This window comes from Ranitomeya variabilis, chromosome 2 (genome assembly GCF_051348905.1).
Source record: "Ranitomeya variabilis isolate aRanVar5 chromosome 2, aRanVar5.hap1, whole genome shotgun sequence".
Lineage (NCBI taxonomy): Eukaryota > Metazoa > Chordata > Amphibia > Anura > Dendrobatidae > Ranitomeya > Ranitomeya variabilis.
The window spans coordinates 140,345,023-140,372,841 of NC_135233.1; the positions used below are offsets into that span (position 1 = coordinate 140,345,023).

The window sequence follows — 27,819 nt, forward strand, 5'->3', positions numbered from 1 at the left end:
TTCATGCGTCTTGGCATGCTTTCCATCAGTCTTTCACACTGTTCCTGGCACAAGAATTGAAGCAGTTCTTCTTTGTTTGATGGCTTGTGACTATCCATCATCCTCCTGATAACATTCCAGAGGTTTTCAATGGGGTTCAGGTCTGGAGATTGGGCTGCCCATGACAGGGTTTTGATGTGGTGGTCTCTTAATATATAAATATATATTTGTTTTTTTTGTGTGCTAAAACACAAAGGAAAAGTGTCATCTTTAACTTTAGCCCTGTTAGAGATCATCTTCAACTTGCTTAACTGTTCACAGTAACAGTAATTTTGACCAGGGGTGCCAAAACTTTTACATGCCACTGTGTATAGATATATAGATAGCTATGTATCAAATCTATTTAATTCCAGCTGATTCAGGCAGGTTAATCATATGTATTGAAGGAATAATGTGGAGCTTGCTTTTTTAAGACTTTTTATACTTCACAACCTGTGGTCTCAAGTATCTGCACTATAATATGAAATTGTAACATACAGTCATTAAAATCTCAACAAGCTCGTGGAAGCAAAAAGAGTGGAAAGATGCAAAGAGTTCATATTACTCATAGCCTCCTCTCGACCAGTCAATAGGTTATTAGAATTGTTATTATTGTCTACAGAATTGATGCTCATCTGGCAAGCCAAGTGTCTGTCCTTTGTGGCTGAGAAGAATGCACCTGAGGATAGTACATCGCCTTCTATGAGATACTGATTGAGCAAGAGCGCCCCAATGCACTGCGCAATCACAGGGAAAAAAGGAAGAGTTCTCTGTCAAAGGAGTGCAACGTGTAATCATAAGCCACCAAAGCACGTTATGATCAGCTTCAATGAGTTCATCATATGAAATTCTGCTGATCATTTTCCTTCCCAATCTGAGACATGAATGACATTAATTTTTCTTTGTGACTCATGAAGTCACAGTGTTGCATTAATGCATATATCGATGACAATCCGGAAACAAAGACATGGAAAATGTAAAAATAAATAAATGTGCCATCAATTCCTCCCTTATTAGTCAGCCAGCCATCAGCTAAAGATAGGACTGATTAGCAGTGAGATTGCCTCCTTTGTTCTTTGCAAGACAGACTGCTCTAAGATCATGCAGAAAATACTGAAGATGTAAGCTGCATTACCACTGAACGATAATCGTGGTTGAGGATTCATTAATACGCTTATTTCATCGTTTCACAATTATCTTGCCATATAAACAGGCTGCTGATTACCCAATGAATGGACAAAATGCTCTTTCATTGGGTGAAATGATATTTTGCACAGTGCAAAAGATCATCGTTCTTGGCGGTGCACAGTCAACCAGGACTCGCTCTACCAAGAACAATGGCAGCCCATGCTCACTGAGTGATCGATTACCAAATGCCCAGTGTGCATAGTTAAGTTTGGTCTGTCAGCGTATGGTGTCGCCGGTTGGTCCCTAATGGATCATCTGCGCAGGAAGATAATTGCTAAAATAATGAATGATGTGATAGTAACTCATGACTAACAAGCGATGTCAGACAAGTGTTTATATAGGATGGGAATCGTAAATTAAACTATTGAATAGCAATTGTTACATCATAACATCATAAAATGTTTTTTTTCCCGAACATCAAATTTTTCGTTCGCCTGCAAGATTTCATGCACATTGTTCAGTTGGTCAACCAATTCACATTACACAATTGTTGTAAGAAATGGGTCGTTAAAAACGTTAGAATCTGAAGGATCAGCCAGTACAAATGTGCCTTAACTGTTAGGGCAACTATTTTATGTCATACCTCAGGCCTGGATTTAGGGGGGGCAAGGGGCACGGGTCCTGGGCCACCCACCAAGCGGGGGCCTCCCACCAATATAGAGATAAATATCTCAAAACATGTAAAACACACGTCTCTTTGCTGTGAGCCGTTTCTAATGATAAGGAACATTTAACAAAAGAAAAACTATTGAAAGTGTAGGGACCTGGCTACAGTCCTACATCTCAGTGGCTGGCGCAGAGCGGCAGAGTCATGGTACCTGACCTGCGTCAGCAACCACTGACATGGCTAGCCTAGCCAGACTTCCTTAGTACCCTCCCTGTACCTAATGCTTAGCTTATGGCATGCAGCAGCCTTCTCCGATCCCAACAGAAGCTTCTAGGCGCTACCCATTCAGCTATATGATCGCTCCCTCGGATTAGATCAGATGAGAGTTTGTTCAGCTACCTTCGAGGAAGGAGGTGGAGCCACGATGTCAGCGAGAGAAGAGGCTTCTCCACCGTGGAGCACGGCAGGACTTCTCTCTGGATCTTCAGTCACTGAAGATCCAGAGGTGAAGTGGTTCAGTCTTCAGTCTCGCGGTGAGTGAGTATGATCTCTGTCTGTCTGTGTGTCTGTCTGTGTATCTTTCTTGCAGCTCCTGTCCTACACAGTACCATACTGCATATACAGGGCCACACTATATCCTGCATTACAGTGTGTCTGTGTATACTGTATGTATATAGTGTGGACTTGTTTACAGTATAGTGCTGTGTATACACTTTATACAGCCCCTCAGCCTCTATTCTATATACAGCCAGCACAGCAACAGCCTCTGATATATACAGCAATTATTGAGATAGCTCTAAGGATATATCTAATTTTGATGGTAACAAACTGCAGTGGTGAGCGTTCCTTCTCAAAACTCAAATTAGTCGAAAACTGATTAAGGACATCCATGAAGCAGGAACGACTTGTAAATTTGGCTATTATGAGCATCGAGTCCATTCACCAGGATGGCCGAGTGGTTAAGGCGTTGGAGTTAAGATCCCATGGATATGTATCCTCGTGGGTTCGAACCCCACTCCTGGTATGAGTTTGGAATATAGGCTGAACTGGATGGACAAATGTCTTTTTTCGGCCTTACTAACTATGTAACTATGTAACTATGTAACTATGAGTCAGATATACTGCGTGGATTGGACTTTAGTGACATCATTTTGCAGTACGAAAATCAAGGAAAGTGCCTGGATTGTAAAAAATGAATGATTTTACCTGAATTACTCTGCGTAAATGATTTTTGTAAATAAACTTGCGTTCGTTTCATTTTGTGTTTTTCATTACATATTGCAACACCTTGAAAAATGGGCCTCCCTCCAAAATGGGCCCCGGGCCACCCACCTCTTAAATCCGGCCCTGTTATACCTGTCATATCAGGTAACTGTTAGAATCTGTTTTGCTTTTGACCATCCGCCATCTTGTTGTGGTTTTCTGGCTGCTGGTCTTTTTCCCCTGGTGCTGGGTTGTCTTGGTCAGGTGATTGTATCACCCTTTATTACCCAGCACCTGCCTCCCAGTCCTTGCTGGACAACAGTGTTAATCTGCTGGAGTTTTGGCTAGGTGCTTTGATAGCTTTCTGTGTTTGATATTGTGCAGTTCTGGGATCTCTGGTTCTGCTATCTTTAGTTTCTGTTTTCAGTTGGTTTCTGCAGCTGTCTCTGTATTTTCTATTAGGAGGTGACCTGTTTTTATACCCAGTCCTTAGATCTTTTAGGGACCTCCTTCCCCCAATCTTTAGGTCTGAGATTATGTAGGATCGTCGTGGGGCTATTCGCAAGGAGTGGTTCGCCCACTCCATCGTAGGATATCGGCCTAGTCTCAGTGCAAGGTCAGTTTTCTCCCTTCTATCCTAGTTCTGTGTTGCAGTTTCGTAACAGTAACTTTTCAGAAAAAACTCATGTGGGTACATGAGGAATAACACAATTTCACAATTGTAGCCCCCATTTTGAATCGGTTTTCCACTCGACAGGCTCTTGTTCTCTCTGAGCTGGTGGTTGGAGATTAGCTGATAAGTTGTCTCTTGTACACAGAAACGGAAGGATTCCTATTCTTCTTTCTTTGTTTAAGAGACAGAAGAACAATGCAGAACATTGTATATTAGTACTGAGCTGTGTGGCTAGGAATCCAGCACTGTAATAAGATAAATCAGTTCCTTAAAGCTCCATCACATCTACATGTCTCTCACAGTACTGTGTGCTACTCACTCCTTCCTCTCTCCACTGAGTGCATGATTCCTTGACCAAGATAGAGTTCAACTGTTTTTCAGAGAGGATAGTAAGTTCAGTCAGTAGAAATGGGGTGCAAGTGGATCATAAGTGGTGAAAAGAACATATAATAGCCTTCATAAGTTTGGACAAACTTATTCATACAATGGCTTTCCTGCTATTATTGGAAAATTGAAGATTCAGACAGAAAACAGCAAAAAACACAAAAGAACATATATGGAAACAAATAGCAAAGGAAAACATGAAACAAACCAAAATATGCGATAGACCTTAGATTCCGAATCCTCACAATTACCCCAACTTTTACTCTGATGACAGATATGCACCCTAATAGCATTCACTCAAGCAGCTTCATCAATACAGTCAGGTGGAATGGCTTCTAAAGAACAGGTATGCCTCATCAAGAGTTTATATGCGGCATTATCAGCCTTCAGAAAATGTTTGCGACCAAGGTATCATTAGAGAAAAGGTGCTACTTTAAGGAATCTACAGTTCCATACATATTCTGATTTGTTTCCTATGTGTTTCCTTACTCATTATTTCCATATGTGTTCTTTTGTGGTTTTGCTGCCTGAATATAGAATGTGCACATTCCAATAAGAACAAGGAAAACCCTATTGGGTAAACAGGTGCTTCTAAACTTTTGGCTGATACTTACAGTATTTCTCTCATAAGAGATGTTTATTACATTTGCTTGTACTATTGGTTTATGCAAAGTTTGTTAAACTGACAGTGACTATTTTATGTAATCAATTATTATGTTTTTAAGAGAAAAGTGATGTCAAAATACAGGGACAATGTAATAACAGAAATGCAAAAGGTGATAGTGCAATATCACACGATCCAACAGCACACTAAAACCGTTGGTTCCTATTTATGGGTGGAACATAGATAGCAAACATGGCAGTTTATATAATCCTAACTCCTGTATCACCCAGGGCTGCCAACCTTCCAGAAATTCCAGGACAATTTGTAAAAATAAGACACTTTTTTTACCTGTCCATAAACAAAATGTAAGGTGCACATGATTTTTTTGTACGCTGAAGAAACTTATAAAGAATTTTTTGTCATGCTTCGCACTGACGAGGGTCAGCAGCCCAAAACACCGTGTCTGCGAATTGAGATACTGATTTGGCTTTTATCCTAAGTCACATTGCAAAACTCGTTAAAGGGTTGATTGTGACTTGTAGGATCGCTACTTCCAACAGGTGGCGCTATAGAGTTTAAGTCCTCTTTTTCTCTGAAGATGTGATTTGCATATTGTCTATAATTATCATTTTAGAGTGAATGCAGCTGATGTCTTCATATCAGAATTATGGGCTGTAGACGTGGATCATTTATAATACTAATGATTTATGACGGTTTTCCAATTTGTCTGTAAAAAATATTTTCTGTGCATGATTTTTTAAGAAGTTGTCCAGAAAAAATAAAAAGTCAAGTTGGCAACCCTGGTAATGGGACAAAATCAAGGTGCCAATAATATGGCATATTGGCAGATGGAACAGGAGTGGCCTATCAAGACAAGGAGTCAGCAACCTGGCCCACAAGAAGTCATTCTCGGACTTGTAGTGTCAGCTATAGTGCTGTGTGTTGCTTTTCTTAGCTATATGCTATTATATAACATATACTTGAACTTCTCCAGATCTTTCAGGTTTCGTGGCTGTATATGGGCAACGTTGAGTTTCAGCTCCCTCAAAAATTTTTTTACTGGGTTCAGGTCTGGAGACTGGTTAGGCCTCTCTAGGACCTTGAAATGCTTATTATGGAGCCACTCCTTAGTTGCCCTGGCTGTGTGTGTTTTGGGTCATTGTCATGCTGGAAGACCCAGCTATGACCCACCTTCAATGCTCTGATAGAAGGAGGTTGTTGAGCAAATCTCACGATACATAACCCCATCCATCCTCACTTCAATACGGTGCTTTCGTCCTGTCCACTTTGCAGAAAAGCACCCCTAAAGTATGATGTTTCCCCCACCATGCTTCACAGTGGAAACGGTGTTCTTGGAGTTGTACCCATCCTTCTTCTTCCTGCAAACATGGCGATTGAAGTTGACACCAAAAAGTTCTATTTTGGTCATCTGACCTTCTCCCAAGAATCCTTTGGATCATCCAAATGGTCACTAGCGAACTTCAAACGGGCCTGGACATGTGCTGGTGTGAGCAGGGTGACCTTGTAGGCCCTGCAGGATTTTAATCCATTAGGTGTACTGTGTTACTAACAGTAATGTTTGAGTTTGTGGTCCCAGTTATCTTCAGGTCATTGACAAGGTCCTCTCATATAGTTCTGTGTTGATTCCTGACATTTCTCAGAATAATCCTTACCCCGCGAAGCGAGATTTTGCATGGAGCCCCAGACCGAGGAAAATTGACAATAATCTTGTGTTTCTTCCATTTTCTAATAATTGTGCCTTCTCTTCAAGCTGCTTACCTATTATCCTGTAGTCCATCCCAGCCTTGCACAGGTTTACAATTTTGTCCCTGGTGTCCTTAGATAGCTCCTTGGTCTTGCCCATGGTGGAGAGGTTGGAGTGTGATTGAGTGTGGACAGGTGTCTTTTACACAGGTAACGAGTTCAAACAGGTGTAATTAATACATGTAATGAGTGAATTCTTGCTGGTTGGTAGGTGATCAAATAGTTATTTCATGCAATAAATGCAATTCAATCATTTCAAAATCATACAATAGATTTTGTGTTACAGTATTTTATTTTTAGATTGTCTCTCACAGATGGAGTGTACCTACAATACAAATTACAGTCCTCTCCATTCTTTGTAGGTGAGAAAACTTGAAAATTGGCAGTGTATCAAATACTTACTTTCCCCACTGTTTGTGGATTACCTGCAGATGCCATATCACTAAGTCTAAGAGAATTTGCATCTGGACAGAAATATCCCATGCAGCAAGGGAAATGTAGAATTGTATAATTGGTAATTCAAATAATTGTATTGCATGAACAGCGGGCTCTGCCAGAACGAAAAGCTGGGTACGCCAGAGCGAGTGGTTCTTGTATTTGGACGATGTTGGGATTTGGAGAAAACCAGCCCTTAGACTTTTTTCTAATGACAATTAATAGGGAATTTTATAAATTGAAGTTCCCCAATATTTTGCTCAGATGTCTTCAAATCAAAGGCTGACTTTAACTTTGTTACAGAACACCAGAAGAAGCTGGCACCTTGATTGACAAGAGCACAATAGCAGCCAGGGGCATCTGCCTCTCCACTTTCAAGATGAATTTCTAAGTTTACAGACTCAAAAGCAGAATGGTATTCTGCATGGGTTGTCGTCTAACACTTTGCACTGCCTTATCATATTTATAATGAAAAGAACCATTTCTCTTGCTGATGCAGTTTATTCCTGATAACAGAAACAGATAAGAGTTTTCACTATTCACCATGGCAACATTTCAAAAGCTCGCAGCCCCAGTGCCAATCTAATGTCAGTGTGTATGTGACTCATTTATAGTCAATGCATTCCCAGTGGTGAGCAACGAAGGGAAAAAAAATAGGAAAGTGTTTATTGGTAAAGAGATGGAATAATTTTAAATAAATATCGCAGACAATACCTTTCTAAACATAGATCATTTCTTGCTGGTGGTTTATTTAGGAAGTCATTTGAAGTCAACAAGTGCTGCACATTTACATTCGACACATCACATTACCACCACATTCCTCCAGAATACACGTATTGTTCCATGCGTCTTTTCATATGCAGAGTGAGGAAAATACATTAAAATTATATTTTATTTCTATTTCCTAAGAATTGTTATAGTGCCAAGAATTCTTAAAATTGATCTAGGCATTGAGACCTATCAGCGAGGATGTATACCGATACCAATTTATTGTAAATTTCACGGTCGTTAAACAAATGTTCCCATTTTAATAATCTAAAAGAATAATACCAATCTGAAAAAAAAACATTCCCAGCCTGCTCAGATCCATGTTCGAGTCCATGAGGAGGATTATATGAGCTTATGCTAGTAGAATTAGGATACATATATATATGTGTGTGTGTGTGTGTGTGTGTGTGTGTGTGTGTATCTATATAATCGTCTAAGAAGAATTCCGTCTGTTTGTCTGTCACGGAAATCCCGCGTCACTGATTGGTCGACAGGCTTAGTCCGGCTGCGAATTGGCCCCTCCCTACTCTCCTCCAGTCAGTGCACCCTCCATACTCCCCTCCAGTCAGTGCCAGTGTGTCACCCCATCCCGGACCAACTTTTTACTATTGATGCTGCCTATGCAGCATCAATAGTAAAAAGATATGTTAAGAATAATAAAGAAAAATAAAAAATTGTGCTATTCTCACCTTCCGCCGATGCTGCCGCCAGCTTCCGTTCCCAGTGATGCATTGCGAAATTACCCAGATGACTTAGTGGTCTCGTGAGACAGCTAAGTCATCTGGGTAATTTCGCAATGCATCACTGGGAATGGAAGCTGGCAGCAGCATCGTGCGCATCGGGACAGCTTCGGTGGATGCCGGAGGGTGAGTATAACTATTTTTAATTTTTTTTTTTTAACAGGGATACGGTGCCCACACTGCTATGTACTACGTGGGCTGTGTTATATACTGCGTGGGCTGTGTTATATACTACGTGGGCAGTGTTATATACTGTGTGGCCTGTGTTATATCTGTGTTATATACTACGTGGGCTGGGTTATATACTACGTGGGCTGTGCTATATATTACATGGGCTGTGTTATATACTGCCTGGCTGCTATATACTACATGGGCAGTGTTATATACTGCGTGGGCTGTGCTATATATTACGTAGGCTGTGCTATATATTACGTGGGCTGTGCTATATATTACGTGGGCTGTGCTATATACTATGGCTGCTATATACTACGTGGCTGTGCTATATACTACGCGGCCGTGCTATATACTACGTGGCTGTCTGTGTTATATACTACGTGGCTGTGCTATATACTACGTGGCTGTGCTATATACTACGTGGCTGTGCTATATACTACGTGGCTGTGCTAAGCGTGACGTACATACATACATATTCTAGAATACCCGATGTGTTAGAATCGGGCCACCATCTAGTATATATAGCAGCACAGAGGCTCTGTGGTTAGCATTGAGTCTTGCAGCGCTTGGGTCTTGGGTTCAAGTCCCAACAAGGACAACATCTGTAAGGAGTTTGAAGGAGTTTGTATGTTTTCCCCAGGTTTGCATGTGTTTCCTCCAGGTTCTCCGGTTTCCTGTTAAGTGTTGTGAAATTAATGACGCTACATAAGCATACCTCCCAACTTTTGATGAAGGCAAAGAGAGACAAGGGTAGCCACGCCCCTGACCACACCCATTTCATAAGTAGTCACACCCATATCCATGCCCCAACCACACCCATTTAGCACTGCTGCTCACACTGTTTCATAAACAATAGTTATGAAGAGAAACAAATATGGCCACACAGTGCTCCATACTGTATAATGGCCCCACATGATGATCAATAGTGTATAATGGCCACACAGTGCTCCATACAGTATAATGGCCCCACAGTGCTCCATAACTGTGTACTGGCCCCACATGATGCTCCATACTGTATAATGGCCACACAGTACTCCATACTGTATAATGGCCCCACATGACGATGCCAGTGTACAGTCGAGTCTGTAGATGTGTCCCAGCAGCTCTGCTTACAATGCAGGCAAAAATGTCACCACCTGTCACTGTCCACACTGCTGCCTCACAGATCCTGCACATTGCAATGTAGCCCAGCTCTGTGAACTCTGCATGCACTCAGACAACACCACTATCTACTGGCTCCACACTCCATAACTGCTGTAGCACATAAAGGATGCACACATATATATATATATATATATATATATATATATATATATATATATATATATATATATATGTATATACTGTGCCTATGACTAACAGGCTGCACTGGATTGCTCTAACTGCTGCCACTAATCCTGATTATAATGCCTTGTACTGTAAGCACAGCAGAGCAGGGCAAGCTACATGTATATGTGCAGTACACACACCCACCTCAGAATGTCCTCTCTCCCTCTCTGAACCACCACACCGGAAGAAGAAGATACAGATGGGGCGTGGCCTAAAACAAGGGGGTGTGTCGGCTGCTTCTCCTGCTTGCTGTGTGGGAGAAGAGTCCCGTGCGGGACTGCGGGGCACAGCCTCAAAATTGGGACAGTCCTGCAGTATGAGGGATGGTTAGGAGCTATGCATAAGTGAATACATTTTTTCTGCCGTGTTGGCCATAAATATACAAGTTCAGATCCTTTCAAAGAGGAGACAAGGTTTGAGCTTATGTCAACTAATGGGTGGTTGAAAGGGTCCATTTAAACCACTGGCAGTTATGCAATTTATTTTCTCAAAAATCTGCCTTGTGCAATATTTTGGGTGTTTTTGTAGAGTGCTGATGTTGGAAAGTAATTATTGCCAAGTAAGTCAAGGCAATAGTTGTTTGCAATGGACCCCAATGCAATATCTACAACAGGGATCCTAAATATCTTTAATAGTATTTGTCTTTTCATATGGGCCAAAGGGACCTTTCAGACCCCTTACGCTCCTGGACCCGGGTTCGACTGCAATCCCTGCACCTACTGTAACTACGCCCCTGGTTGTTCGAACATATGACGTCATGCTAAACAACAACCTTAATTGACCAACCAAGGACTACTAGGCATTCATTCACTGACCAGCTGAAAATAATAATGTATTGCAGCTTAAGCCACATTTTGGGTCTTTGTTTGTATTCTATTCCAGGGACATAAAGTATTGGGTAGGTAGCAGGATGTGTGCTGTTATTTCAATGTAATCAGTGTTGAATGAGCAGGAGATTAAAACTGCCAGACAAGGCGCTGAGTGCACATCAGTCCAGCTAGTTTGTATAACCACACCACTGATTGTCACAGTGAGTAAAGGCCCCGTCTCACTTAGCGACGCTAAAGCGATCCCGACAACGATACGACCTGTCAGGGATCGTTGCTGCGTCGCTATGTGGTCGCTGGTAAGATGTCAAACAGTGAGATCTTCCCAACGATCGCTGCTGCGATCTCACTGTTTGACATCTCACCAGCGACCTGTAGCGACCTGTAGAACGATGTCACATGGGAGCTATTATGACGATTCAGTGTCTGAGTCGTCAACGAGGTCGTTGGTAAGGTGTCAAACACAGCGATGTGTGCTACCCAGCGGGACCTCAACGATCAAAAAAAGGTCCAGGCCATTCCGACACGACCAGCGATATCACAGCAGGGGCCTGGTCGCTGCTACGTGTCACACATAGCGAGATCGCTACTGAGGTCGCTGTTGCGTCACAAAACTTGTGACTCAGCAGCGATTTCGCTAGCGATCTCGCTTAGTGAGACGGGGGCTTAAGCTGCCAGTCAATGGTGTGGACGGGGTTATACTGAGCACAGCATTCTGACCACTTGTGCATATACAGCAGAGAAAACAGTGATTCCAACAAAACTGTACTTAGCAGTAGAGTAAGTGATACATTGCTGCCCCTACATTATACTGCTGACAGATTCCATAGCAAAAGTCTGCTGACATATCCCCTTTAACAACTATGTTATCACAAGAGAATTTTGAAACATGGGGAATATTGTTCTTTTTCTTAGGAGCCATAGCAGTAACAGGGGAAGCCTATATGTACACCCTTAAAAAGTACTCAGTGAAAAAAAAGCAGAGGAGGAAGCACAGCATATCTGATCTCACATCACTTGTAAAACCAACAATAAAGGTTAGCGTTTGAGTTATCATCAGGAAATTTTTCAACATCAGGAAATTTTCCACATATGTTAACCCCTTAAAATTTAAACGGCAGTCGTTAAGGGGCCTTATTCCCTCATCATCATTTTCAAATCAGGAGCAAGAACAAGGGAATAGCAGCCACAATTCCTGCATATCAGCCCCGGCCAGTTTTGAAGCTGATCGGGGCCGATTACCCCTTAAATATCATTGTCAATGGCATTAAAGGACTCACGACCCTTGAGATGAGAACTGCAGGTGCCGATGGCTACCATGATAGCCTGAGGTCATGTGATGACCCCAGCGTACGGTGTCCTGTGAGATCCAGCTATAAACTATTCTACCAAAATATGTGACAATTTATGACGCCATATGGGGCATCACCGAGTGCGAGAGATGTTGAGGTAATAAATTATGGGGTCCAGTTTCATCTATTAAGACTCGTGTACCTGACTAAAATCGCATATTTCCCTGTCTCAATTTAAAAAAATGTTGTGAGGCACCCATGGTTCTTCCCATCCGATCCATGCAGTGTGCTAAAACAGTAGTGCACAACCACATATGGGGTACTGCCACACTCGGGAGAAATTGCATAACAAATTGTGGGGTCCAATTTCTCCCATTACCCCTAGTAAAATTATACATTTTGTGCTAAAACAGTATATTAGTGGAGACAAATTATTTGTTTGTTCTCACATCTAAAAAGATGTTAAGATTTGTGAATCACTTGTAAGTAAAAAAAAGTGCTCAGTACATCCCTAGATGATTTCCTTGAGGAGTATAGTTTCCAAACGTGACATGACACCCGCAGGCCATTCTATCTAAGTCTGCGTTCTGAAACGTCACTCCTTCCTTTCCAAGCTTTGCCATGCACCCAAACAGTAGTTTTCCCCCACATAAGGGGTGTCAGTGTACTCAGGAGAAATTGCAGAACAATTTGTGGGGTATATTTTCTCCTGTTAACCTTGTGAAAATAAAAAAATTTGGAGATAAAAGTAAATTTTTTTGGGAAAAATGATTTTTATTTCCACGGCTCTACGTTATAAACTTCGATAAAGCACTTGGGAGTTCAAGGTGCTCACCACACATCTAGATAAGTTCCTTGAAGGGTCTAGTTTCCAAAATTGGGCCAGTTGTGGGTGGTTTCCTCTATTTAGGTACATCAAGGGCTCTCCAAAGACAACATGGTGCTCACTCTGAATTCAAGCCATTTTTGTATTCAAAAAGTCAAACGATGCTTCCTCCTTTCCGAGCCCTGCCGTACACCCAAACAGTAGTTTTATCCTACCTATGGGTTATCGCCTTACTCAGGACTAATTGAACAACAAATTTTGTGTTCCATTTTCTCCTACTCTTGTGAAAATAACAAAATTGGGGCTAAAGTAACATTTTTGTGAATAAAAATTAAAATGTTAATTTTTTCTTCCACATTGCTTTAGTACCCGTGAAGCACCTAAAGGGTTAATAAACTTCTTGAATGTGATTATAAGGACTTTGAGGGGGTGCAGTTTTTAGAATGGTGTCACTTTTGGTTGTTTTCTGTGACATAGGCACCCCCGAAGTCACTTCAAACGTGATATGGTACTTAAAAAATAGTTTTGTACATTTTGCTGGAAAATTGAGAAATTGCTGATCAACTTTTAACTCTTCTAACTTCCTAACAGAAAAAAATATATTTAAAAAATGATGCAGATGTAAAGTAGACATGTGGGAAATGTTATTTATTAACTATTTTGTGTGACATAACTTTCTGGTTTAAGGACATAAAAATAAAAAGTTTGAAAACTGCTAAATGTTTGCTAAATTTCCAAAATTTTCACAATTAAACGCAAATTATATCTAACAAATTTTACCACTACCATGAAGTACAATATGTCATGAAAAAACAGTCTCAGAATCAGTGGGATCCGTTGAAGAGTTCCAGGGTAATAACCTCATAAATTGACACTGGTCAGATTTCAAAAATTTGGCCTGGTCATTAAGGTTAAAATTGGCTCAGTCACTAAGGGATTAAAATGTGTTTACTCTCCAGAAATGCACAATATCTTCTTCTACATGAAAAATACTTAGAGGGGAAACTGTCAGCTGGATCAACACCCAGAAACCAATTATATAACTGTGCATGCACAGTGCACCTCTGTCTATATGACTGGGGTCACACTAGCGGGTGCAATGCGAGAAACTCGCATGAGTCTCTGGCATCAATACCCGGCACTGCCGCCGGCACTCGGGACGAGAGTGTGCAGATGCATGTATTTCTATGCAGCTGAACGCTCCATTCCCAAGAGCCGGAGGCTGTGCCGGGTATTGATGCGAGAGATTCGTGCAAGTTTCTCGCATTGCACTTGTAAGCGTGTCCCTGGCCTATTCCAGAGGTTTTAGGTCACTCTATTCAAGCCTCAAGTCACGGTGCTCACAAGCAGCCGCGGGATGCAAACTTCCAGGAGGCGAGAGTGAGGTTGGATCAGAGATCTAAGTCACGCCTGAGTGTGCTTGCTATCGGCAGGAGGGGCAGGACTAGTCTGCCTGCGGTGCATGCCAAGGTCCTTTGCATATGCAGCGAAAGACATCTGTAAAGGTGAGTATTACTGTACGCTGTAAACTTTCCAAACACAATGGTGTTGTCTATGACCAGTCATATAATTCATTTATAGGTGTTAAAACACCTGTAAGGTTCCATTTAATAAATTTCAGCCACAAACACAACGTATCCACTAGATTCCCAGTCCCCTTCACACCTGTACAAAGTCCATGGTAAATCGGAATTTGAATGTAGTGGCAGTGGAATAAAAATAGTTAAGGTGTCAGATCTCCACCATCTACGATTCTTCACATATCCAATAGGTAAGTGATAAGTGTTGGCTACTTGAGCACCACTTTAAAAATAAGCTATGAGATTCCTGACATGGATGTTTTAGGAAACATTTGATTTCTCCTTGAATTTCAAGGCTAAACCAAGTTTTCGTAGGACTCTATGTTATGTTGTTTTCCTTTCTGTGAATGTACGAATACATTACATGCATTTCCAAGGAGATTAACAGAGGGGCATCCCAACAAAGAGTTGTTCGAAAGGGAACTGTTTCAGCACTGATGTTTCTTGAGGAATAACAAGTATTTACTATACCAGATGTGTCAGGAGAGATGATATATCATCTTCCACCAGTGCATGACAGCAGATCTCCATCCTAGACGATAATTAGTTGTGGTGGAGATACTGTAGAGCTCCATAACTAATTATGTCATTTACACTGGGTCAATGGCATGACAGTGGCTCCACAAGGGATACTGTACATGTATTGAAGTATGTGATAGAAATTCATTTCAAGTAGGAAGAAGTAAAAATGTGAGAAAGGAATATTTGTTACCAAGATATGTCAGTGGCCACCCGGCAGCTTTAAAAATGGCTACCACGCACAGGCCTAATGCAAGCCACTCTGGCCAATGGTGCAGGTCAGAAGGAGTGGTTAGGTAGTTTGGTCACAACCAGGAGGGCAGTCAAGGTACAAAGTCAGAAGGCAACAGAAAGGTCATAAAAATAGCAGCAAACAGACAACAGGGATACAAGAAAAAACCTATGATAAATCATTGAGCAAATACCCAGGAATACAAGAAAGCTATAGGGAAACAAACAGCACATGACTTAATTAGGGAAAAGGCCAGAGGTTCAGGAATTTAAAGGGAATCTTTCGCCAGAATTTGCATTTCCATCAGAGAACAGCATGACGTAGGGAAAGATACCCTGATTCCGGTGTTGTATCACTTACTGGCCTACTTGCTTCAATTTTGATATAATCACTATTTTCTCTGCTGCAGACCTAGCAGTTCCCTAAATGCTGAGCTCTGTATAACCCCACCCACACCACTGATTGACAGCTTTCTGTGCACACTGGCAGCTTTCTGCCTATCCATCAGTGGAATGGATGTTGTTGGACTACATGGCAGCAGGTTTGCTACTCCTCTAGTTATGAACTCCTGCCCATAAAACAGTAATTTTATCAAAACTACTGCAAGCAGTCAAGTAAGTGACATATTGCTGGAATCAGGGTATTTGTCTCTACTAGAGATGAGCGGTGTTCGAGTCGAACTGTTTGCCAATTTCAAATTCGAGCTGTTTTGGGCGGTGTTCAAGTCATTCGACAAACCCGAACAATTTGCTTAAAATTCGGCTGTTCGAGTTTCTGTTCGATAACTGTTCGTTCACCAAAAGCCTAGCTTGATTTGCACATTAAAACTGTTTATCATTGTTAATGGACTGTTTCAGTGTATAGTGGGCGGGGGATAGATCTGTGCTGAAATAACGCCGATCTCCATTTTTTTTTTCTTTCCCGCATTTACAGAGGGGCGGTGCAGTCTCTCAGCCTATCAGCAGTGCGCACACACACAGCAATGTGCATGTGATACAGACAAGCAAGGGCATGTGTCATTGGCTGTGTATGTCACATGTCACTCCTTGCCCAATGAGAACCAGCCATTTGCCCCATCGTCACCATTTCCTCACTGCTGCAGCTTAGTGTTAGACGGCACCGCTGCTGCTGTGGGCGCTATACAGTCAAAGAGTCTTTTTTTGCCAGGAAATTTTCGGAGAGATAGGTTTAGGGAGTCGGGACTAGTTGTAATATCAGCCCTTTTCAGGGTAGGTTACAGCAGTTCATAGCACTGTTTGCCAGGCAGGTCTGAGCCAGTGCTGTGCAAGTGTTAGTCACAGCAATTGGTGTAATCTAGCTCAGGCAATCCTTTTGGGCTAGTAGCATTGTCTGATAGTCATCTGAGTAGCCCGCCTGTGAAGCTAGCTACACCGCTTGTGTATCTCAATTTTTACGGCATCTAACCCAGTAAATCGTTTTGGGGTTTTGGGCTTAGTAGCAGTGTCTGCACGTCAGCAGAGTAGCCCGCCTGTGAAACAAACTATACCGCCTGTGTATCTCTAATTTCACTGCATCTAATCCAGTTGATAGGTTCGGGTCCAGTAGCATTGTCTGCACGTCAGCAGAGTAGCCCTCCTGTGAAACAAGGTATACCGCCTGTGTATCTCTATTTTCACTGCATCTAATCCAGTTGATAATTTTGGGCCTAGTACCACAGTTTGGCCACTCAGTTCTGCTCGGTTTTCATCCATCGGTTGTTGTGCCAACAACTTCAGATACAGAGTTGCCAATTAAGCACTAAAATGAGTGGCAAAAGGCCTGCTGCTGGTGGAAAGGGAAATAGGCGTGTTGGAAAGGGAAAAAAAGGTTGTGTCCGTGGGGTAGCTGGTAAAGCAACAGTAACATCTGCAGAAGAAAGACCATCTTCCAGCCAAGGTAAGATGTCTACTTCTTTTCCTGGACAATCTGATATGATCCCTTTCTTATGACCATCGCTACAAGCATCGCCAAAAATTCCAGATGAGGCACAAAAACAGCAGGTGCTTGAACGGATATCAAGCGCTCGTTCAAGTGGTCTCTCCTCCATGTCAACTTCAACATCACAACTACTCCAGTCCTCAGAGTTGTCACCCCAATCGCACTTACTTCCTCACAGCTCCCAAGTCTCCAGCTGCCCGTCTGAGCATGGGGTAGCACACATGGTTGAGTCTGTAGAGCTGTTTACGCATACTATAGCCTGGGAATCAGAGGTCTGCTCCAGAGCTTCTGTGAATCCAGACGAGGAAATGATCTGCACTGATGCCCAGAATCTTTGTGAGTCGGATCCAGGCCCAGATGAAGAAGGTTCTGAGCATAATGTAGACCCTCGTTCTCAAACTGTAACTCCTGTTGGTGGAGACAATGAGGAAGATGATGATGAGACTGAGATACCTGATTGGAACGAAAACTTGACTTTTCGGTCGGGGCAGGAAGAGGTTGGCTCTGAGGACGACGGGTGTGAGAACACACAACATGATGATGACGAGGTTGTAGACCCCACTTACTGTCAACCCCCAGTCCGCCAGTCCATGAGGTCAGCAGAGGAGGTGGAGGAGGATGCTAGTGACGACAACGAGGTAACGGTGAGCCTTCCTGGACAGACGGAGTACTGGAAGCACGTCAACAACTGCATCCTCAACCCCAATTGTGCCTCAGACCAGAAGTCATGGTGGCTCTTCAGGTCGCACGGGCTCTAAGCCTTGCATAGCCTGGGCATTTTTTGTCATCGCAAAGGATGACCCAACTCATGTTGTCTGTAAGATTTGTCAACAAAATCTCAGTAGAGGCCAAAAAATCACTAGCTTAAGTACTTCATGCATGAACCATCACATGGATATGAGGCATAAGTTGCAGTGGGAAGCTCACTGTGCTACAATGCGGCCTAGTGGGCCGGGTCAACCACCGTCTGCCCCATCAAGTGCATCCGCATCCTCTTCATCCTCTGTGACTGTGGGGACAGCAGTCGCACATGGTTTTGGAAGCAGACCTTCCACCTCCTTACCCACAACAGCCAGTGTGATTGGCAGGTCATCAGGACATTTGCAAGTGGAAACAGCTGCTGGTGTTGAGCGCTCTCCGACATCGACACCACATTTTGATCAAGGCAACATAACATCTCCGCCTGCACCTTCCTCACAGACCAGCAGTTTGCCGGGGACACCCTACTCAACTCCATCTAAGCACGGCAGCCAGCCCTCAGTCCCTCAGATGTGGACAAGTAAAAGACCATTTCCTCCTAGCCATGACAAAGTTAAGAGGTTGAATTTCTCCATCTGCAAGCTGTTGGCTACAGAAATGCTGCCTTTCCTCCTGGTGGACACAGAGGATTTTCGAGACCTTATGTCCATCGCAGTGCCCCAGTACCAGATGCCCAGTCGCCACTACTTCTCAAAGAAAGCTGTGCCTGCGCTACACCAGCATGTCGCACACAACATCACCGCTTCCTTGAGAAACTGTGTGTGACAGGGTGCATTTCACCACAGACACTTGGACGAGTAGACATGGACAGGGGCGTTACATGTCGGTGACTGGGCACTGGGTAACTACGGCGACATCAGGAGAAGGGGCTGCTGTCCAAGTATTGCCGTCCCCACGAGTTGCTCGTCAATCCTCTGTATCTAGAAGTTCCCCCACTGCTTCTGCCTCCTCAACCTCCTCTCGGTCCTCCACCTGCACCCAAAGCCTGTCTGGTAATGCCACCCGCGTTGTAACTGCGCAGAAACAATCCTGCACACCTCCTCACTATGCTGTCACCAGGGCTCAACGGCATCAGGCAGTGTTTACATTGAAATGTCTGGGAAATGTGAGTCACACAGCTGAGGAGTTGTGGTCAGCTCTGGAGACCAAGTTCCATCAATGGTTGTCTCCACTCAACCTGCAGCCAGGGAAGGCCATGTGTGACAATGCTGCAAACCTGGGTGCGGCCCTTCACCAGGGCAATGTCACACACGTGCCTTGTATGGCTCACGTTTTGAACCTGGTTGTCCAGCAATTTTTATCCCACTATCCCGGACTAGATGGGCTTCTGCAGAGGGCACGGTCGCTGTGTGCTCACTTCCGCCGTTCGCATCCCGCAGCTCGACGACTTGCATCTCTACAGAAGTCGTTGGGCCTGCCAGTTCACCGGCTGAAATGCGATGTGCCCACACGGTGGAATTCAACTCTGCACATCTTGCAGCGACTGTGGCAGCACCGACGAGCCCTGGTGCAATACGTTATGACGTATAGCCTGGGCCAACGAGATCAAGAGGTGGGGCAAATCACGCTACAGGAGTGGTCTCAGATCAGGGACCTATGCACCCTTCTGCACAGTTTTGAAATAGCAACGAAGATGTTTAGTGCTGACGATGCCATTATCAGCATGACCATTCCGGTGATTTACATGCTGGAGCACACCTTACACAGTGTTCGGAGTCAGGTGGTGGAACAAGAGGAGGAGGAGGAACAGGAGGAGTCGTATGCGGAAGGGATCATATCTCCAAGGTCAAGAAGGTTGGCAGCACCAAGGCGGCTGGCATTGGAGGCTGGGGGGAGAGGGATTACCGAGGGCGCATGGTAGCAGCCAAACTGTTGAGGAAGGTGCAGGAGGCGAGGAAGAAGTGGAGGACAAACTGGCGCTGGGCATGGAAGACTCATTAGATGAGGGAGACCTTGATCAAATTTCTGTTGTGCGAGGTTGGGGGGAGAGGGCAGACGATGGAAGCATGATTCTCACCTCGCCACCACCAAGACAACAAGGACTTGGTCCTACTGGATGCGCAAGACACATGAGTGCCTTCTTGCTGCACTACCTGCAACATGACCCTCGGATTGTCAGAATCCGAAGTAATGCCGACTACTGGGTTGCCACACTCTTAGATCCCCGGTACAAAAGCAAATTTGGCGAAATAATTCCTGCCATAGAAAGGGATTCACGCATGCAGGAGTATCAGCAGAGACTGTTACAGAATCTAACATCTGCTTTTCCACAAAACACCAGTGGTCCACGTAGTGAATCTCTGAGTTCTAACTTGCCAACCATGGGACTATCGAGTCATCACTCAAACCGTAACAGTAACATCGTATCTGGTGGTAACAGCAATTTTTTCCAATCGTTTCAAGATTTTTTTAGACCATCCTTTGCAAGGCCACAGGAGACAAGAAGTCTGACGCACAGCCAACGCCTAGAGAGGATGGTACAAGAGTATCTCCAAGTTAACATCGATGCCATGACTGTGGAACTGGATCCTTGCTCGTTTTGGGCTTTCAATCTTGAAAAATGGCCTGAGCTCGCCACTCACGCCTTGGAGATCTTGTCGTGCCCCGCAGCCAGCATTCTCTCTGAACGTGTGTTCAGCGCTGCTGGTGGTGTGCTGACAGATAAGCGCACGCGGCTGTCCAGTGACAATGTAGACAGACTAACGTTCATCAAGATGAACAAATCCTGGATCCGCAAGGACTTTTCTACCCCTGTGTCATCTTGGGGACACTAAAAGCTTGATGATTTTTGAAAATCACCTCACCAACCGTTTTAAAAAACTCTGGCGAAATTGATGCCACTTAAGTGGTGTCTGTAGCCGAATTTTTGGAAAAAATGGAGACTCTTTGATTTAATCTCCTTGCTGAGTTTTACATGATGTTGCGATCGTCAATTCCAGGTGGGTGGGGTGTTCTGCAGAGTTGTTTACTCATACTATGGCCTGGGATTCAGAGGTCTGCTCCAAAGCTTCAGTGTCTGCTAGTCAGCAGAGTAGCCCAGTCACCCACCGCCTGTTTACCTAAGTACTATTTTTAACAGCATCTGGCCCAGGAAATCCTTTGGGGCCTAGTAGAATTTGGTGCTACTCAGCAGCGTACTTCACCCATGAAGCAAGCTACACCGCCTGTTTACCTAACTACTATTTTGTAACGGCATCTAGCCCAGGAAATCCTTTTGGGCCTAGTAGAATTTAGTGCTACTCAGCAGCGTACCCCACCCATGAAGCAAGCTATGCCGTCTGTTTACCTAACTACTATTTTGTAACGGCATCTAGCCTAAGAAATCCTTTTGGGCCTAGTAGAATTTGGTGCAACTCAGCAGCGTACCCCACCCATGAAGCAAGCTACACCGCCTGTTTACCTAACTACTATTTTGTAATGGCATCTAGCCCAGGAAATCCTTTTTGGCCTAGTAGAATTTAGTGCTACTCAGCAGCGTACCCCACCCATGAAGCAAGCTACATCGCCTGTTGATCTAATTACTAATTTTTAACTGATCTAGCCCAGGAAATCGTTTTGTACCTAATAGCATTTTGTGCTGCTCAGCAGAGTATCCCACCTATGAAGCAAGCTACACCACCTGTTTACCTAACTACTATTTTTTAATGGCATTTGGCCAAGGAAATCCTTTTGGGCCTAGTAGCAATTTCTGCTACTCAGCAGAGTACCCCACCTATGAAGCAAGCTACACCGCCTTCTTTCTTTCTCAATCTAACCCCTCGGCTCTGGGGTGTCCACTCTCCCTCCAGCTCTCTCCTTCTCACAGGTGGACTACCGCATATTTTCACACTGTGGCGAATCTTTTGGGCCCAGGCATAAGAAGTCGTCGAGGAAATGGATAATATGTGCCGCCTTACAAACGTCCATGACGACCCATTCGAGGAAGCAACTAAACGCCTCAAATAGTGAGCAGGATATGGAGCACCCCATGGGCAAACAGCGATCTATGTAGTATGCTCCTTCACAGAAGCAGCCCAATGGGAGGACACTGTTCGGAGGCACAGGTAGTAACCGGAACGCCCCCTCAATGTCTGTTTTGGCCATTAGGGTGCCCCTTCCCAACTTCTTGACCCACCTGATTGCCTCGTCAAATGAGGTACAGTACATAGTATGTGTAGTTGTGACTTTTCCATGTGTTTGCTGTGTCTTCTGAGCAGTTTGTCAGCTTTTGGACACCTTTTAAGGTGTTTTCTATGTGTTTTCCATGTGTTTCTATGTGTTTGTGTTTGCCTGCCATTGGTTTCAATGGGGTTCGACGGTGTTCGTCGAACAGTTCGACGAACATCTCCCTGTTCGACGAACCGAACCCGAACACTAGGGAGGTGGCTCATCTCTAGTCTCTACATTATACTGCTCTGAAAATAGGTGACAGTAACCTGGCTTTAAATATAACACAGTCCCACCCAAGACTAACAGAAAGGAGCAATCTTAACAACCAGGAATAAACATATAGGTCCCTGACTAAGCAGCACCAAAAGTCCCAGGAAATATACAGGACCCTGAAGTTGCAGCCCTGCAATGCCCAAAACAAAGTTGTAGCACCACCGAGCGACCAAAGTGGAAACAGAAAGGGCCGGTCCTGGCCTGAATGTTACAATGCTGCTCATACAAGTAGTACTATTCAAGCACTCACTGTACAGGTAGGTACATTGTAGTGATAATCACCTCATCTGAAAAACCCTTTCATACAAGAGAATAACTGTGTTACAAATTAGATAATAGCTCAAGAAATGCTGTAAATTTTCACAATGAGCTTCACTTGTAATGTATCTCATGGCTCCAATAGACATCTGTCTTGTATGGGAGTTAATAGGATAGAATATTTTAGTGCAATAAGTCATAACAATACGCGGCAGTGGGGAAAATGATCTTCTATCCTCGATGGTCGGCTCATCAGTCTGCCAAGTGCAGCTAATTAAAAATGCAATCAAAAGTGAGAATCACCATTCTGGAAATGTGGTCTAATCACCGTTCTGAAATTGACACAAATCTGGACAGAAAATTGGCTGAAAACTGGTGCAAGCAATGAGACTCCCTCTGACTGTTGCATATCTTTATAAAATGATGAGATAAAAGATTAACCTGTTCTGTTCCATCCTACACTATCATATCGTCTCTTAAAGGGGTTGTACACCTTTCAGTCAATAACTCTATCATCTTGGAAATGCTCGTTCTACATGACGGCTCTTAATCAGACCCCACTTGTCATGGGTTGTACTGTACCTGCCTGTTGGCACACATTATCTACTCGGTATTTTAGCCTTATTTAGTAAAAATTTTTGAGTCTCTAAACATTTTTCTAAAACATTGCCTTTTTTTGTTGGTGTAAATTTCTCTAATTCTTTATGTTTGATAAGCATTTGATTTTCTGGGTGAAAGCATTACAATACAAATCAATACTAACAATTAAAAGACACTATCATAGGACAATAAAATAAATGGTAACAATTCCCAGCCCCAGAGGAATTGGGAGCACATGGATATTCTTAGCTAAAAAATTTAAAATGTTTTATACAACTCATTAAAGTGAAAAAAAGCTGTAAGAGGCTTTTATCATATTAGGAGGAAAATTAATTTTCTAACTCCAAATATGCAATAATGCTCTACATAAAGGAAGAGAACAGGTACGTAAGTGAAACCTTTCGTGAGAATCAATCCTAAATTTCAATATCAGCCCTTTAAAGAGTTTTTCACCATAACTCAGGATATAAAGCCAGACCAGAATCTACATTTGGGGTTTATGCCATTCATCAGTGCAAGCAGGAAAACTGGTTAGACACTTGATAATCCTTTTACAAGGTTTTATGAGATAAAAGTTTCTCTGTGAAAAGAGCAAAAGGAGTTCCTGGTTTGGCTTTGTATGCTGAGCCATGCAGCAAAGATTTGAATGGCTTGACATTCACTTTTACATTTGCTACATCAATAGGTGGCGCTAGAGACCCTGCTTTTTCATCTGGGAAGAAGATATTTGCATACAGTACAGACCAAAAGTTTGGACACACCTCATTTAAAGATTTGTCTGTATTTTCATGACTATACATGGATACACAGCTGATAGTCCTACTGAATAGACTGCTTGAATTTGTATTATGGCAACAAAAAAGCAGCAAAAGTAAAGAAAAATGAGTGGCCATCATTACTTTAAGAAATGAAGGTCAGCCAGTCCGAAAAATTGGGAAAACTTTGAAAGTGTCCCCAAGTGCAGTGGCAAAAGCCATCAAGCGCTACAAAGAAACTGGCTCACATGAGGACCACCCCAGGAAAGGAAGACCAAGAGTCACCTCTGCTTCTGAGGATAAGATTATTCGAGTCACCAGCCTCAGAAATTGCAGGTTAACAGCAGCTCAGAATAGACCAGTAGAAATCTGTGCTTTGGTCTGATGAGTCCAAATTTGAATTCTTTGGTTCCAACCACCGTGTCTTTGTGCGACCCAGAAAAGGTGAACGGATGGACTCTACATGCCTGGTTCCCACCGTGAATCATGGAGGAGGAGGTGTGATGGTGTGGGGGTGCTTAGCTGGTGATACTGTTGGTGGCAAAATGGATGCTGGCACTTTAGTATTAATAAAAACTGATTTGGGATCCTAAGGCTCTTCATTCCTGCAGTGCTTCCCGCCTAAATGTTAGTTTTTATTCTTGCCATTATACATCTGAAAGAACCATTTTCTCAGTGGATTTCCATGCTTTTATAGATGTTGTGCCTGCACACAACACCTTCAGTTGAGTGCTTCCATCACTTATCTTTTACCAGATGGTATTGCCCTATTTAATGTGCATTTCTGTTCCTCTCCAAAGCTTATCATGCAACCATCATAGTAACCTATTATTGCTCTTACATTAAAAAGGTCGTCCATTACTCTTGCATTGATGACCTATCCTCAGGATGGGTCATCAACGTCTGATCGGCCAGGGTCCAACATCTGGCACCCCTGGCGATCAGCTGTTATCGGGACCAGCGTCCGGAAGTACTTACTTGCGAAGCTGCCCGTCTACTTGTAGGGGCCACCGCAAGATACTGCACATCCGCCTCCTATACAAATCAATTGGTGGTGGATGCGCAATAATTGGTGGATGCGCAGCAACAAGTAGACGGCCAGCTCTTTAAGTAAGTACTTTCGTCTGGTGGCCACCGCCACCACCATCAATAACATCTTATTGGCAGGGGTGCTGAGTACTGGACTCCGGACGATCAGAAATTGTTGACCTGTTCTAAGGACAGGCCATCAATGTAAAAGTAGTGGACAGCCTCTTTAAATATTTTCAATCTATGATAATGGCAAAACCTTCCTTCCTGCAGACATAAAGGTTGCCCCCTTATTATAGCTGCATTTCTGGCTATAAAAAGGTCATTAGTCAGGTTTCCAGATTGTCACTTAATGTATGTTTAGATAGTTATTAGTTTGCCAAATGGCTTTCTGTTTCTCAAACTAAATAACCCAAAATGTTATAATCTCTCTTGGTACTGCATTCCAGTAATTCCCTTTGTTGTCTCCTCTGTACCTGTTCCAGTCCAGCCATATCCTCCTGATTATATATATATATATATATATATATATATATATATATATATATATATATATATATATATTTATATACATACACTGTATAAATATATATATATATATATATATATATATATATATATATATATATATATATATATACACAAACCTGTACTCAATATTCCACATATGTCTCGATAAGGTAGCTTGCAAAGAGGCAAAACTACAGTATGTTCTTGTCATAATTATCTATGTCACTTTTGATGAAACCACTTTTTTCAATATTAGATTGGCAGCGGTCCACCTCTCAACAATCAGCTATTTGATAGCAGATGCGATGCTCTGGTGAACAGCGCATTTCCCTCATTATTTAGCAGACACAGTTTTTTACCAAGTACAGCTGTATCTGAAATTATGGAGATCTATTCGTTAAATAACGAGGGAGATATATTGCTCATTGAAGCACCGTGATGCCTTCTAGACATCTGCATCGTATGAAAATCAAGAGTATGACCTATGATGATCTAATATTGATGGCCTATCCTGAAGATAGGCAATTAACAAGAGTATACTTTCCACCAGTATCGTCAAGTTCCTTCTGTTGTCCGTTTTATTCATCGGTCTACTATATAAAGAGGTTGTCCACTGCATTTACATTGATGGCCTATCCTTATGATACGTCATCAATGTCTGATCAGCTGTGGTCCGAGACCCAAAACCTCACATGTTATCGGTGTCGTTGGCGATGACTGGAAGTGCTCATTTGCCGAGCTGCTCTGTTTACTTGTAGTAGCCGGGGCTTGGTCCTGCACATCCGCCTCCTATTCAAATCAAGGAGGCGGATGTGCAATACCGAGCCCCGGCTACTACAAGTAAACAGAGCAGCTCGGCAAATGAGCACTTCTGGCAGACACTGATAACAGCTGATTGGCGGGGTGTCAGGTGTTGGACCCCTGACGATTAGACATTGATGACCTATCTCAAGGATAGGCCATCAATGTAAATGCAGTGGACAACCTCTTTAACATACAACTGTAAATTGTGCTTTCTCATCCAAAGTACATCACTTTATAATTATATTAAATGTTTTGCATTTAGTATAAAATATATATCAGTATTCTCAGCACCAGCAGAAACATTAGGTTATGTTGAATGACACTTATATGGAAACCAACTACGTTTTCCACTTTTTCATTCCCAGATTTTCATGCTAAGCTCTATTGCATTATCCTATTCATTATAAGATCTATTGCAGATAAAAGATATTGGTACCCAACTATAATACATGCTAATATACAAATAAAACATCAGGTTTTGTTACTACTGCTAAAACGTCTGCCACCACTAATAAAAGATAAAATATAATAATGATAATAAAATACATCACTATTCAAATTCGACTGGAATAGCATGTTGATTTATGATTAAAATATGGTCTTATTCGTTGAAGCAAAATCCCAGAATGCTTTGTACTTGTTAGACAGGGTCTAATTTAGTTAATAAATCACTCTCAATGTAGAGTCATGTAAAAAGCCCCCATACCCTTTATAACCTAAACTGCCTATGAATACATGAATGTCAACATATCAATTATTTATTGCCGATCTATCTAGCCCCGGTGGAAATTAAACTTTGCTTTATGTATACACAAACTCCCTTTATAAGCAGCATCTTAATAGATTTAGATTAGAGTTTACAATGGTCAGATTGAAGAATGGAATTTTAAAACTAAAAATATTAATTCAATATAATCCAATATATAATAAATGTATTTTAGTCAATGCAGAAAGACTCCTTTCACATCACATTTGGAAGGTTAGCTCTTTCTTTCAGTTTGTGAGAATTGTATGATAATTATTTAGGGAATGCTTCTATTGTATTGTGTTTTGATCCTCCTTCCAATCTAAAATCAATGTGCATGAGAAGAGACTTTTCTTAAATTTTATGAAAAGGCCGTTTTCAATTGTGGGATGCGCGTGACCGCACGTACGTAATTTGCTTATATATAGTCAAGTGTCGACAAGATCGGCGGCTGCATCACTCAATGCAAGTGTATTGAGCAAGGCTGGAAATCTAGTTGGAGCGTGGCCGGGAGTATGCAAATCATATACTTGCAGTCACATGACCACCCGCTCTCGGTGCCAGCATCGGAGAATCCTCACAGTGCGCAGGTCACATGATGTAAGGATACACAAGTCTGCAGTCACATAGAGTCCCTGCTGACTTGCAGCCTAAGCCTGGACAACCCCACTAAAGAGTAAGGCTATGTTCACATGTTCAGTAATCATCTGATAGAACGGATGCAGCAGAAATTTGTTGGCAAAAGAGTTCTACAGACACAACTTTTTTGTCCGTTTTTAAATGACTGATTTCAGCTGGATCCATTTTTTATCATTGACGTCTATGGACAACAGATC

General features: G+C 42.7%; 1 protein-coding gene and 1 non-coding gene across 6 annotated transcripts in view; one reads left to right on the forward strand and one right to left on the reverse strand.

Moving 5' to 3' along the window:
- The window catches only part of UTRN (utrophin), an 846,507-nt gene that overhangs the window by 274,383 nt on the left and 544,305 nt on the right, over positions 1-27,819 (reverse strand). The window lies entirely within an intron of this gene.
- TRNAL-UAA (transfer RNA leucine (anticodon UAA)) lies at positions 2,755-2,837 on the forward strand. Its single transcript has one exon. It is a non-coding gene; the product is annotated as a tRNA-Leu (tRNA).